Genomic DNA, 14685 nt, shown 5'->3' on the forward strand with positions numbered 1-14685 from the left:
CTCATGAGTCCAAGCCTAGAGTTGTACAACAACACTTTTTGACCAACCAAAAATTCCTTTCTAGAAATCAAGTTATCATGGAATCTTTTGGTCTTATCTTTGTAGAACTTAGAGTTCTCATATGCTTCTAAGCGGATCTCATCGAGTTCATTCAATTGGAGCTTTCTTCTTCACCAGCTTCATCAAGAGTCAAGTTACAAGTTTTCACAGCCCAACATGCACGATGCTCTATCTCTACGGAAAGATGACATGCTTTACCAAAGACAACCTGATAAGGGGACATCCCTATGGGTGCCTTATAAGCAGTCTTATGTGCCCAAAGAGCATCATCAAGTCTCTTGCTCCAATCCTTTTTATTAGGCTGCACCATCTTCTCCAAAATCCTCTTTATCTCTCTGTTTGAAATCTCTGCTTGCCCATTACATTGGGGGTGATAAGGAGGGGAAACTCTATGAACAACCCCATATTTCTTGAGAATAGTTTGCATGGATCTATTGCAAAAGTGGGTGCCTTGGTCACTAACAATGGCTCTGGGTATGCCAAACCTGCAAAAAATATGAGACCTAACAAAATCCATAACAACCCGAGCATCATTAGTCCTGGTGGCCTTAGCTTCCACCCATTTAGAAACATAATCAATAGAAAGCAGAATATAGTAAAAGCCAAAAGAAACAGGAAATGGACCCATGAAATCAATACCACAAACATCAAACAACTCACAAAACAACATAGGTTACCACCTGCTCTCTCACACTGCTCAAAAGTGCTACAAATCCTCCATGCATCTTTGAAGATAGTGGGCCAATAAAATCTAGAGTCAAGCACCTTTCGTGCTATCCTTTGGGTACTAAGTTGGCCACCCACTGCAGAAGAATGGCAAAACTAAAGTACTGACTCAATCTCATGATTTGGAATGCATCTTCTAGTAACCTGGTCAATACACAATCTCCACAAATACAGATCATCCCAAACATAATATTTAGCATCACTCTTAAGTTTATCATTTTGAGCTCTAGATGCAAGTGGAGGAAAAACAGATGCCACCAAATAATTTACGATATTGGCAAACCAATGGGTGGGGAAGAAATAGAAATGTCCAAAAGCTATTCATCAGGAAAATCATCTCTGATATGCATCTTATCAATAACTCCCTCAATCCTGCTCAAGTGGTCAACCACCAAGTTTTGTGCTCCATTCTTGTCACGGATCTCCAAATCAAACTCTTGGAGTAAGAGCATCCATCTAATCAACCTTGATGTGGAATCATCCTTCTTTAATAGGAACTTCAAAGCTGCATGGTCAGTGAAAATAACAATTCTAGAACTAAGAAAATAAGACCTAAACTTATCCAGAGCAAATACAATAGCTAAAAGCTCTTTTCCAGATGTGGTGTAATTTACTTGTGCAACATCTAAAGTCCTGGAAGCATAATAAATTACCCTAGGCAGTTTGTCCACTTTTTTAGCAAGGACAACCCTCAATGCATAATTACAAGCATCACACATTAGCTCAAAAGGGACTGTCCAATCAGGTGTCTGGATAAAATGAGTGGTGGTCAAGGTTGTCTTTAGGCAATGGAATGCCTCCATACATCTCTCATCAAAATCAAAGACCACCTCCTTTTGCAACATGTTGGATAGTGGAAGAGCCTTCTTGCTAAAATCTTTAATGAACTTGCGATAGAAACCTACATGACCAAGAAAAGAACGAACCTCTTGCACGCAAGAGGGGTAAGGCAATTATGAAATAACATCTATCTTGGAAGGGTCTACCTCGATTCCCCTATTTGAGATCACATGCCCCAAAACTATGCACTGCTCTACCATGAAATGACATCTTTTGTAATTCAGAACAAGGTTAGTTTCGATACATTTATGAAGAACTCTATCTAGACTATACAAACATACATCAAATGAAGATCCATAAACTATGAAATCATCCATAAACACATCTATGCCATTCTCTAAATAGTCACTGAAAATACTCACCATACATCGTTGGAATTTACCAGGGGCGTTGCATAGGCCAAAATGCATCCTCCTATAGGCAAAAGTGCCAAAGGGGCAGGCGAATATGGTCTTCTCCTAATCCTCATGAGCAATATGGATCTAGAAGTACCCATAAAAACCATCAAGAAAACAGTAATGAGACTTACCTGCTAAGCGCTCAAGCATATGTTCAATAAATGGCAAAGGAAAGTGATCTTTTCTTGTTGCTTGGTTGAGCCTCTTATAATCAATGTAGACTCTTCAATTGTTCTGCACTCTCGTAGGAATCAACTCATCTCTCTCATTTCTCACCATTGTAGTTCATGTTTTCTTTGGAACAACTTGAACTGGGCTCACCCAATGACTCAGAAATGGGATATATGATCCCAGCTTGAAGAAGCTTTGTGACCTCTTTCTTCAAAACCTCAAGGATGACTGGATTGAGTCTCCTTTGTGGTTGCCTTACCAGGAATATCAACTAGGTTCCAACCAATTGCCTTCTTATGCTTCTTTAACACTTGCAAAAACTTCTCCTCTTGATCAGCATCAAGGGAAGTGGAAACAATAACATGGAGCTTCTCATCATCCTTTAAGTTAGCATACTTGAGGTTTTCAGACAAAGGTTTAAGCTCCAACGCAAGTGCCTGTAAAATAGATGGAACCAAAGTAGTAGACATAGATTATGCAGCCTGCACCTGAACAAGTAAATCAGATTGATGAATGATGTCTACAACAATTGGGTTAGTGCAATCTAATTCAACAACAGAAATATGCAGAAACTCATCAATATAAGAATTACACATTTCAGAATCAGTGCATATATGACAAGTGTATGAGTCTATCAATGACATAGAATCAAAATCATTAAGAAAATCAGACATATGCTCATTAGTTAACTCATCAAGTAAATCAATATGAAACCCAGATTGGTCCTCAAATGAATGCTTCATAGCATCAAAAATATTAAATCAGACCACAATATCACCAAACTCCATAGACAATGTTTCAGCATGGATATCTATCTTGGTTCGGGCTATTCTCTAAAATGGCCTCCCCAAAATAATAGGAACTGTGTTACGGGAGGATCTCTCTTCCATATCGAGAATATAAAAATCAGCAGGAAAAATAAGTTCACCAACCCGAACCAATACATCCTCAAACCAGCAGGGTAGGCAGTACTCATGTTTGCTAATTGAATCACTACCCTAGTGGGTTGCATAGGTCCAAGTGAAAGAGACATCAAAATAGACATATGCATAACATTAATCGAAGCACCTAGATCTAGCATGGCATTCTCAAATTTGCTATTACCTATTATGCAAGGCACGACAAGTATACCTGGGTCCTTACATTTTTCAAAAATATGAAGAACAAGTTTACCTGTTAGTGCGGAAACATTTCTGCCCAAGCTGATCCTCTCATTACCTTTGAGCCTCCTCTTGTGAGTGCACAACTCCTTTAGAAATTTTGCGTGTCTTGGAATTTGTTTGATTCAATCAAGTAAAGGTATGTTCACCTCTACCTTTCTAAATGTGTCCAAGATCTCCTTGTCTACCTCTTCCATATTTTTACTTTGAATGGATCTTGGAGGAAATGGAAGAGAAATGGAAGATGGTTTTGCAACACTTGTGGAAGGTTCACTAGCAAGAATTTGTTCACTAGTGTTCTCAGTCTCTTGTAAAATCGGTTGCTTCATTTTTTATGCAGCTAGATCAACTTCAATCTGTTTGCCTAACCTTAGAGTGATGACACTCACATTCTTGAGGTTGACCACAGTTTGGGAAGTCAACTTATCAGAATTCTGAGAGTGCAATGTGTTTAATGAAGTAGCCATTTGTCCCATTTGGGTGGTCAAATTCTGAATGGAGGACTCTTGTCTCTGAATGGAAGCTCTGGTCTCTTGCTGGAATTGCATATTTTGCAATGTCATTTGCCTCAACAATTCTTCTAATGAAGGTTCACTAGATACATGAGCATGATTACTGTTCACTTATTGTTGCCTCTGCTATTGGATTGGAGGAGACACATATGGTCTAATTTGTGCAGCATTACTATTCTAAAATGGTGGCCGTGAATGAGGCTATGAAGGTTCAGACCATCTAAGATTCGGATGATTCCTCCAACCAGGATTGTATCTGCTTAATGAAGGATCATAATTTTGTTGTTGTAGTTGTAAATATTTGCAGCATAGGCCTCAGGATGGTCACCAGTTTCGAACTCTAAGAGAGAAGGACAAACATCAGCATAATGGTCAGTTGTAGTGCAAATGCCACAAACTCGTGCTGCAAGTGGAGGTTTCTGGTGATTCATGGCAAGTTGAATGACCAAGGTAGCTAGGGAGTCAATTTTTCTCAAGTTTATCTTGCCTCACCGAATTTGTCCCAACATCATTGACACCCCCGACCACTATATCATCACTACATCTTGCACTGAACTATTGAGAGTTGGAAGACATCTTCTCAATCAAACCTCTAGCCTCAAAAGGGGTCATATCCTCAAGTGCACCACACTAACAGCATCAATGATATTCCTCTCCATGTTGTTCAGACCCTCATAGAAATATTGTAGGAGGAATTATTCAGACCAATAGAGCCAAAAGCTTCTAATGGGAATTGCTTCATCCTTGTATCCATCGACTACTTTACGAAGTGTTTTGAGGCATGTTCATATGCCAATGTTACTAGGACAGTGGTACTCCGTTTTATCAAGAAGAAGTTGGTGTGTAGATATGGATTACCCAGCAAAATCATCACGAACAATGCCACCAACCTGAACAATAAAATGATGATTGAGATGTGTAGTGAATTAAAAATCAAGCATCACACATCCTTGCTAATCGAGGTCGTACCTGATACAAATAATATAACAATTAAAAACTACAGTACTAGGAAGTGACTCCTAGGTCGTTTCCCAAAGATTATCTTTCAAGCAAAGCTTCAAACACCTTATACTCACATACATAATAGGGTTTTTGTTGTTGGATAGTATGGACATAAATCAAATTCAGAAACAGTAGTTAAGCAATGTAATAAAACATCTAAATCCCTTTGGTTCGTTTGTTCACAACTCAATCCTCGGTTTCAAAAGATTATTTTCAGATTCCAACCATTAACTTCCGAATTTGTTGAGAATCAATTAACTAAGCAATAATTAATTCAAAGTTCCAAAACCTAAGCCTCTAACTAAGCGAAATCAGCATAAGCATGAAACAATTAACAAATTCACACGAACTAAGCAAATTATGCACTAGAGAGTAAACCAACTAAGCAAAGATAAACTCATAAACCAGTTTCTAACATAGAAAAAATCAACAATAAAGAAACCGAAAATGCATTAATAACAAAACCTCAAGAGTTGTGATACATTACCAAAGGAATTTAGTCTACAAGTTTAGCCTTCCATTGAGTGGAAGAAAGAAACCGAAAAATGAAGAAGATGAATGAAAACCGAAAATGAAGAAAATGTGAAACCCTAGCAAAGCAAAAGAGGAGAAAATGAAATTCTAAAATGAGTGAATGTAGAGAGTGAGAGTAGAATTCGGGTTCCCTCTTTTACAAAGAGTCAAACCGAAAATGGGCCCTAAACAATGGGACCAAAACTAAAACTGAACATTACAAATAAAAACTCCCAAAATAAAAATACAATCTTCACTTCAACACATATCCTCCACTTCCATCATGACCAAAATGTCATTGGTGCCAAATATGATCTGAAAATGATAATAGATTTAATCAGGATAAATAATCCTAAATTAACTCATTTTAGGAATATTAGTCCAATAAAGTCTAAAACACTAAACCATGTGAACCAAAGTCCATTAGGCACCAAGAATCATCAATCATGCTAAATTAAGGTTATGAATAGTGTGTAATATATTGTTCATCACTCGCCTTATCGCCCTAAGATTAATGGAGCAGTAGAAGCAGCAAACAAGAATATTAAGAAGATTGTTCAAAAGATGGTAGTAAAATACAAGGATTGGCATGAAATGTTACCTTTTGCTCTACATGGGTACCACACCTTGGTACATACATCAACTAGGGCAACACCATACTCGCTAGTGTATAGGATGGAGGCAGTGCTCCCTATTGAAGTAGAAATCTGTCACTCAGAATCATGGCAGAGTCAGGATTGAAAGAATCAAAATGGATCCAAGCGCGGTACGACCAATTGAACATGATAGAAGAGAAAATGTTAACTATTATATGTCATGGTCAGCTGTACCATAAAAGACTCGTGAGAGGTTATGCTAAAAAGTTCGGCCACACCACTTTCAAGAGGGGGTCTGGTGCTTAAGAAGGTACTCCCAATCCAGAAGGACCATATAGGGAAATGGAACCCAAATTATGAAGGACCGTTCGTGGTGAAAAAAACATTCTCTAGAGGAGCATTGATATTGACTACTATGGACGGAAATGATCTACCTCTTTCCGTAAATTCAGATATCATAAAGAATTATTATGCTTGAGAGACCTTTAAAAAAACAAAAAAAAAAGAATAAGTTTGTGTATTGATCATGCATTTTTGCATACTTTTGTGTGCTCTCTTAGGAGGATGATATAAACAAATCTCATACGGTGTGTACCCTCAGACAGGTCAGGTTGATGACACAAGGCTTCTTTATTATTCCAAACACCAATGAAGATATCTCTAGTCAATCTTTTTGAGCCGAGACAAAATGTAAGAAGTTTATTCAAAAAATACAACACCTTCGAAAAAGATCAATAAATCGGGGAAAGGGTAGTTTTCCATGGGAATTCACACTTGAGGGGGAGATTAGGGGTGTTCACGGTCCATTTGGATCGGTTTTTAAGCAAAAAATCATACGATCCAAACGCGTAATTAGTATGCGATTCGGTCTGGTCCGGTCCATTTATATTAAGATGTCCGATCCAATCCGGTCCAAATATTATATGCGGTTTCGGTCCGGTTTGGATCGGTCTATTTTTTAGATATAAACATATAAATTCCTTCAATTTTAGCCTACAACACCAACAAGGTAGTAACCAGAACAATGAAGAAAAATTTGATTCTTTTAATAGCAAGATTAGAAACATCAATATTCATATTGTTACGACAGTTTATATGTGTTTTTGCTGTGTTTAGCTTATTGCTTAATGCTTAGGTGATATATTTTAGTTAACTTAATAATATCGGTCCGGTCTGGATCGGTCTGGATCCCAGACGTGAAACCGAAGACCGGACCGGACCGATCGGTCCTTAAAAAATAAATCCAATACGATCCAAATACATTCGGTTTTTGCGGTTTCGGTCTACTTTGGATCGGTTTGCGGTTTTTGTTTTGGACCGGTCTGGATTTGAACACCCCTAGTTTTCCAACAAATCCTTAAAATATCAAAAAATGGATCAATTTGATTGCAAAAAGAGTCTACTAATAATTTCAATAAACCTTAGGTAGAATTTAGGGCAAATCAAAGAAAATTTCAACTAGAATGGTTACAAAATCTTCCTTTTCCAAAAGGAATGGAAATCGTATCAATGATTGAAATATAGGAGATGTTGGAAATAAGATTATGGAGAATATGGAGAAAGTTGGGGCGGGAAACACATCATTTAAGTCTTATATCCTTTTCTTTCTTGTAAACCCCTAACCAAACCATGTTACAAGCTCAAAAAGTCCTTGTTGAGATTCAAACTGTTTGAGTTACACACCAAGGGTACCAAATAACTGACTCCAAAGCAAACTCAAAATAACTTTTATTAAAAAAATTGTGCATGGCGTGATCAATACACAAATTCTCTTAAGGAAATGAATAAATGGTGTTAGATCGAAAACCCGAAAAGGCGATCTAAGCAAAACATAGGGACAAAAGAAAAAGAAAATTGGAAGGTCTCTTAAGAGCATAAGGCAATAAGTCAATATTGGCGCAACCTTTTGGAAGACCAAAAAGTAAGTCAATATTGGGGCAATTTTTGGATGATCAATGATTATATAGTGGTGATCTAACATGTTTAATTATTCAAAACCAACTCCCTCCACTCCACCCACAACACAAAAAGTCAAACAGACTTGTATTTCTTTAGTCACATATGAAATATTGCATAACTTATTTTCATTAAACTTGTACTATCTTAAGAATTTTAAGCATGCTGAATTAAGTAACATTCGAAAGAAGAAAAGCACTTTACATCGGAAAGACAAGACTAATTGTCGTCTTCTAGTATGGAAAGACAATGTTGTTCCCTTCAAACAGCAATCTATAACCAAATGTTGAAGATGTGACGAAGCAATGGTGATGAATACTAATTACAACTCAATCTGTGTCGAAAAATTATAGAATTACGAAACATGAGCATTTCATAACATGCATTTGCATCCATACAAAAATGAAAAACATAAGCATGACATCACATATTCAAAATATCTAGTGTCATCCAAATTCTGACAGTATACCGACCTGCGTCTTTGGTTTATATCCATCTTTATCATACCTCTCAAGAATAAACTCAGACCATCTTGAAGATAGCTCAACTCATAAAAAAAGTTTGATATTTTATAGCACTAAGATTTAGTCAGTTAGGCTTCTTCTGAGCCTCAACAAAATTAGCATTCATTTTTTTACTAGTTACTTATCATGGTATCCCTCAAACCTCGGTTTGCTTGCTATCAGATAAACAACTAGTAAAGAGGGGCAGCTGTGAATACCCATTTTTGTCCGACCCATAAAAAGCCCAACATATTTTTCAAAATAATTATTTCCTAAATAAAACTATTTTTTATTTTTAGAATTTAAATAATTAGAATGGACTATTTCAAGTCCCCCACTTGATTTTTTAAAAGAAAAAATGATAAATATAAAGTTTCAAATTAATTAGTTTTAAATAGGTTTCTTTAAACCTATATCATTTTCAAAAAATAATAAATAGCAAAATAAGAGAAAAGTTAAATTAAATTGACCCCCTGAAAACCCATACTCATTTTCCAAAAAAGGGGAAAATGTTATTTTATTTACCTATTTTTATTTTTCGAAATTATATTATAGAATAAATAAAAGATAATTAAAAAAGTTTTTTTACTGATTTTATAATTAAATTCAAATTTATAAAAAAAATAGATAAATAAAATATATGGGATATTCTAAATATCCCATTTGAATTTCAAATAAATGATAAAATGATTTTATTTATTTTTTTCGAAAATAATTTTTTAAGTAATTAAAACATATTCAAAAATATATTTTTATTTTTTTTCGGAATTTATAAAAAATAAATAATAAAAATTAGTTAAAATAATGTTTAATTAGGTTTTATGGATTTTGCAAAAATAATGAATTAAAAAATAATAAAACACCAATTCAAATCTTACTTGGTGGTGGTTTAGATCCCATAAAATCTAGGACTATGTGTTAGTAGATTAAGTTAGTTTTGCAAAATTTTGGATGATTAGGTTAGATTAATTTTAGAGTAAATTACACCGATACCTCCTGAGTTTTAGTGAAATTATACAAACCACCCCTCACTTTTCTACACTTACACAAACCTCCCCTAGTTTTTAAACTTTCATTATATTGACCACCCCTGCATAAGAAATAAGTGTAATATTTTAAACAAAAAATATGATAAATGCAATTAAGTTAAACAAAACATGATATATTGTGGAGACATGTCCAAATAATATATGAGTCAATATTTCTTGATTATTTTTCGTTCGTTACACTATATTATAAGAGCGATTTAAACAATATTTCTTTAGAATAGTTGATGCATTTTGTAAGAAAAAATAATAAAGATACATTGATTTGTATTTATTTAGACTTGTCTACACAATATATCATGTTTTGTTTAACTTAATTGCATTTATCACATTTTTTGTTTAAAAGATTACACTTATTTCTTATGCAGAGGTACTATGGGAGGTTTGTGTAGGTGTAGAAAAGTGAGGGGTAGTTTGTGTAATTTCACTAAAATTCAGGGAGTGTCAGTGTAATTCACTCTTAATTTTATTATAAATAGGTGAGTTTAGGTTAATGTGGGGTTCCAAAAAAGAGAGAAGAAACTCTGCTAAAAAAACACTGAACAATTAGAGAGAGAAAGCAGTCGGGTGCAACACGTTCCACGGTTGTACCATGAAATTCCTTTGATTCCTAGACATAGTGCAACATGTAGTTGTCCAATCAGCTTGCCTTAGCATGTGGCCAATCAGATAGCGACACGCAGGAGAATTTTACGTTGCAACGTTAGAGGCACATACACAAGAACCAGTCCCTGCCACGGGACCAGATTCGCTGCAACCAGGCGCACCACTGTCTCCATGCATCCAATCCCATGTCCAACCAAAGAGCGCCATGTGATCAGGCGCATACCTCCGTCCGTGGTACCGCCCATAGCAAATCTGCACTTCCCTCCTAGTGCAGAATCCGCTGCACCCAAGTCCACAGATACTGCATCCTCTTAGTCTAGTGAATCAAATTCCACCACGTGGTATCATCCCCAATGCAACCAGTGCTATAGCGACGCGTGTCTGAGGCGCACTGACATCTTAAGCGCTGGATTAAAACTAACATGTATACAATTTTAATTTTTGCTTATTCTAAATGCATTTATTTTCATTTCTTTTGAAGATATATTAATTATGTTTCACCAATGATAATGTATTATTTTTTGTGTGAAGGTAACCTAAAATGCTAAATAATTTTTTATTAAATAAATATTAATTTTATTTATATTTATTTGTGAATAAATAACTATAATAAAAAGGATAATAATATCTTAATAAAGCTAATACTCAATTAACTTTCTTTATTATTTCCATTATTTTATTTTTCAGTTGAATATTTTTTATTTCTGTAATTAAATAATAAAAATGTATTTTTTAAAATAAAAATAGAACATTTAAAATAAAGATGTCTTTAATAATAAACTATTTGCTTCAAAAAAGTGATTTTATAACATCTCGAGAGTCTATAAAAATTGTATAACTTTGTTGGGATTAATCAAAGGGTAGAGGCAAGTCGTGTTAAAACTTTTTGTCTTCATATCATCCTTGAACGGTCGCGTTACTGACGCTTCTTTTCATTCGATTAATTCCTAAATTAATAATAAAAAACCAAAAATTATATTAATTCTTAAATTAATAATGAAAAGCTCAAAAAAGATATTATACTTATTTTCAAACCTTTTAAAAATGGGATGGAGTGCTAACATTAGTTTCTGTTGCTTCATCATTTTTAAAGAGTTAATTAGCTTTCAAACAAGCCAATTTAAAATTTTGAACTACGTAGTCTTGATTTCTTAAAATGTTTAGGTATATGTAGGAGCAAGTAACATTGTCAGACTTAAAAATAAAAAATAAATATTTTTGTTTTATATACAATTTAAATTTTAATAAACTAAGGGCATTTAAATCATACAATTGGCAAGGGTACCGTTTAATTACGGGTGGACGGGGTGCTAATACTTCCTCGGTCTGTAATCGACTCCCGAACTTGGATATCAAAATTCCAAAACCCAACTTGGCGACTCAAAGAGGTTGCGTAACCGAAAATTGGTGCGCGATAGTAACTTTCCAAAACATGCGTATGTTACTTTGATGAAACCAAATCATGGAAAATGAGTTGAAAATGTGAAGATAGAGAATGCTGCAAAGTATTTATGAGTGACTCATATTTGGGTGATAAGTTTGTTAGAGAAAGAAGAAAAACTGCTAACTAACCCTAAGAAATTGGTTTAAGCAAGGGTAAACTAGAGGTTTCTTGTGTTTTATTGAGGATAAAGTACTAATTTGTGGAGTTTAAGAGAATGCTAAATAGAGATTTGATGAGTTTAAGAGAGAGTAGTGATTTGAAAGGGAAGATCTAGCAGTATTTATCATCTCCCATTAATTGCACTTTTGTCTACAATATATCTTAGACATGCATCTTAGCGTTATTGTTGTGCTACTATTATGATTTGATCAATATAATGATACATTTGAACTTTGAAGAAATATGTACGTTCTTATTATTTACCCTGCACTATGCTGGTAATGACAATTATTGTAATCATGGTGCACAAAATAGAGGGTGAGCATTGGAGTTGGATAATAAACATTTGAAGTATAATTATTATTTTCTTTGGTTTGAATTCATTAAGTAATCTTTTGTTTGATTCGAGTAATAGATAGAGTTAGATAATAATTATTTTAAGTACAAATATTTGTTAATGTGTGTGCATGTTAACTCAATAATGAAATTATGTAAAAAGAGTAGTATATTCATTGCAATTCTTTTCAGCATTTTATCAAATAAGTTATAAGTAATATATTAAAAAATGTTATGTTTTTATATGAAGTAAAAAATGGTATTTTTTTTGTCATAAGTTTTTATTAAATGACACGTGATATGCATATGATATTGTTATTTAACGGTCAACTAATGGTAGGAGTAGTCAATGTAATGTGTATATATAAATTAGAGGTGATTTATGTATGTGCAAAAAAAAGGAGAGGTAGTTCATGTAATTTCATTAAAACTCATGGGAGGTATGTGTAATTACTCTAATAATATTATGAATTTTGATAAATTTATTAGTAATTTTATAATTATTTATTTAATTATCTATGTAATTAAGTAAAATATTAGTAATTATTTACAATAATTGTTAATTTGTAAATATTTATATACTTATTTACTTATAGATAAATTATAATTATTAGTATATATTTTAGTGTAGTGTAATTAATTTAATTTTGGTACATTTTAAAGGGACAAAATTGATTAATGAATTATGATAATAGTCTTTCAAAAGTTACTTTGAAGTAATTTTTTAAAATGTAATTTTCAAACGCTTGAAGTTCTCTTTTAAAAGTTATAAGATCCTCTAATTTTTCATTTATAGAACACTCTAATAGCTTATTGTGTGGATCAAAAAGCTATAAGTAATAAGCTCACAATATCGAACAATGCTTATATTTATAATTATATATACTAGTCTGTCAACCAGTATTTTGTGTCTATCGACATACATTTTTATATTGTCTGATATCAAGTGTAATACAAAGTTTCTATAAATTTCTCAACTTGTGCCTCTAGTAATTATTAGTGTGTCATTGGATGTTTTTTGTGTGGTCAAAGTTGTTCTTTTTGGTGATGAAGAAGGAAAACAGGAGAATGTATGGAATAGTAGTGATACATTGATTGAAAATAATAAAAGAACATGTAGAAATTTCTTGTATTTATTATTAGGATGTTACAAAAGAATAAAATTGAAATGTGAAAATGATATCATGGTGGATACTAAATGGAATTGAATAAAATTATACAGGTTCAATTATCTGAATTTCCTTTAGACATATTTTACACTTATATAATTGTAAGGGTAAAGTTGAAATATAAAAATCATGTTTGTTCAATTACATAAACACCACTTAGACATGTTTTTACCTTTATATAATAATAGTTATATAATAATATTGATAAATAATTAACTTTCCATATGCGTTTTCCCGCTCAAGATGATTGTTATGGTGAAACCATTAGGAGGAGACTTCTTCTTTTTTTTACTAATATAAAATAATATGAACGACCAATGTGGTCGTGGGACCAACCCCAGAAGCGCTGTCAATGTTCTTCGTGTTTAGTGGATGGATGTTATGGCAGTGATGCCTATAAGATGAACATAGTTGAGGATCGACCTTGAAGTACTGAAAAATTGTTGAACCAAGCTGAGAACTAGCCTTGGACCACCTTGAGAGGGAAAATTGAAAGGAACTCTGGCGCTTAAGTTAGTATTCATAAATGACAATATATTCTAGACACAATAAATTAGAGAGTAGTTAGACATAAGATGATACTTCCAATTTAAACAAGTTTCTCTATTTGTACTGGATATGATACTTGCGTTGAATAAAGGTCTAGTGACATAATAGTTGAGGTCATGCTCTTATCCTTTCAATTAGTCATCCGCGGTGTCCGTTGTTTGATCTTATGGTGGACTAGAGATACTATCTTTAGATGTCTTCCCTTATAAGTTACTTCATAATCCGAATTCTGGACCTTGATGGATTTTGATGGGGTAGGATCGAATCTTGGGCCTTTTGGATTTAGGTCATTGCATATTGGTTAGCTTGTTGGCCTCTTAGGGTTTGTTTTGGAGTTGGATTTTGGAGGGGAATGAATGGGAAGATAAGGCTTATGAGTCATTTCACAAGTGTATTCATGGCTCTCAAGTCTTCCATTTCTCTTCATTCCTCTTCAAAATTCAACTCACAAACAAAGCCTTAGACAATTCATGACCGATCTAGTATCTATGAACCTGCATATAAGAATAAGTATAAATGAGTTTTTATTTTTACTAAAGGGATAGTAAGTCATGTGTTATCTTTTCCAAAAGTCTCAGCATTTCCCTAAACTTAAACAAGTGGTTACCAAAGCACTTACTATGTGAATGAGTTATTAAACGAACTCTACTAACTGAATAATAATGAGAAAGAAACAAAGAAAGGAATAAAATGAAACAAAGAAGGTCTTCCTTCCACAAATGAATATCTTTTCTATGTGGCTTCAATTTCAGAACTTCAAACTTTCTCGCTTAGATAGTAAGTGAACGAAGGCTTTAACCTTTGCTCTTTGTCATTTAGCTACAAAGTTTATAAAGTATGAAGTAGGCATATTTAATCTTATTTTAAATAAAGTATGCACTATGCATATATTACTATATTAGGTAATAGGAAATAACTCTGTGTGTTATATCTTGGTCA

General features: G+C 33.7%; 1 long non-coding RNA gene across 1 annotated transcript in view; it reads left to right on the forward strand.

Moving 5' to 3' along the window:
• LOC109343089 overlaps nt 1–14203 on the forward strand; it is an 18363-nt gene extending 4160 nt beyond the window's left edge. The window contains exons 2-3 of the long non-coding RNA XR_002107162.1: nt 4881–4890; nt 14125–14203. This is a non-coding gene — a long non-coding RNA (uncharacterized LOC109343089). The remainder of the gene's footprint in view (nt 1–4880; nt 4891–14124) is intronic.

The sequence above is a fragment of the Lupinus angustifolius genome, chromosome LG01 (genome assembly GCF_001865875.1).
Source record: "Lupinus angustifolius cultivar Tanjil chromosome LG01, LupAngTanjil_v1.0, whole genome shotgun sequence".
In the NCBI taxonomy this organism is placed as follows: Eukaryota; Viridiplantae; Streptophyta; class Magnoliopsida; order Fabales; family Fabaceae; genus Lupinus; species Lupinus angustifolius.